General features: G+C 49.3%; 1 non-coding gene across 1 annotated transcript; it reads right to left on the reverse strand.

The window, feature by feature from the left end:
* Positions 1 to 853: 853 nt before the first annotated feature.
* On the reverse strand, positions 854 to 925 carry TRNAR-UCU. The gene has a single exon. It is a non-coding gene; the product is annotated as a tRNA-Arg (tRNA).
* Between the last annotated feature and the right edge of the window lie 48 nt (positions 926 to 973).

Raw genomic sequence — 973 nt, forward strand, 5'->3', positions numbered from 1 at the left:
ATGGCTCCTCTGGCCCTGCCGTGCCACCCCCGTGCCCCCCCACTCGCACCTCCGACCGCGCCCGCCGCCCCCCCATGGCTGCTGGCCGCGCTGCGGGCCGCAAGACTGCGCCCCCACTCCACTAGATCCACTGGATCCCCCTTGTTCACATGCCTGTCGACCCTCTCAAACAATTCTAGTAGATTGGTGCGGCCTGATTTCCCTTTACTAAAACCACGTTGACTCTTCCTCAACAAATTACGTTCATCTCTGTGTCTGACAATATTGTTCTTTATTATACTTGCAACCAGTTTGCCCGGCCCTGAAGTCAGGCTTACAGGCCTGTAATTGCCGGGATCACCTCTGGAGACCTGTTTAAAAATCGGCATCGCATTAGCTCTCCTCCAGTCGTCTGGTACAGAAGCTGATTTAAATGATAGGTTGCAGACTACAGTTAGTTTCGCATTTGAGTGCCCTCAGAACTCTTGGGTGATACCATCTGGTCCTGGTGACTTATTGCTGTTTAATTGATCAATTTGTTCCAAAACCTCCTCTAATGACAGCTCAATCTGGGACAGTTCCTCAGATCCGTCACCTAAAAAGAATGGCTCAGGTTTGGGAATCTCCCTCACATCCTCAGCCGTGAACTCTGATGCAAAGAATTCATTTAGTTTCTCTACAATGGCCCTATTGTCCTGGAGTGCTCCTTTAGCACCTCGATTGTCCAATGGTCCCACTGGTTGTCCCTTACATAGGAGTAACTGCTACCAGTAGCAAATTCCTACAGGGAGCAGTTTCTCGTAAAACAATATGATTATAACCCAAGGTGACTGAAATGAGACCAATTTCAAACAACAGGGACAAAATGCAACACTGCATTGGCTGGGAATCAAACCCAGGTCAACTGCTTAGAAGGCAGCTATGCTCACCACTATACCACCAATGCCCTTGAAAAGAGTGTGTCACGTAGGTGTGAACTGTGCAAGCAAAGCAG

This window comes from Terrapene carolina, unplaced genomic scaffold, assembly GCF_002925995.2.
Source record: "Terrapene carolina triunguis isolate 2854851 unplaced genomic scaffold, T_m_triunguis-2.0 Scaffold31907, whole genome shotgun sequence".
NCBI classification, from domain to species: domain Eukaryota; kingdom Metazoa; phylum Chordata; order Testudines; family Emydidae; genus Terrapene; species Terrapene triunguis.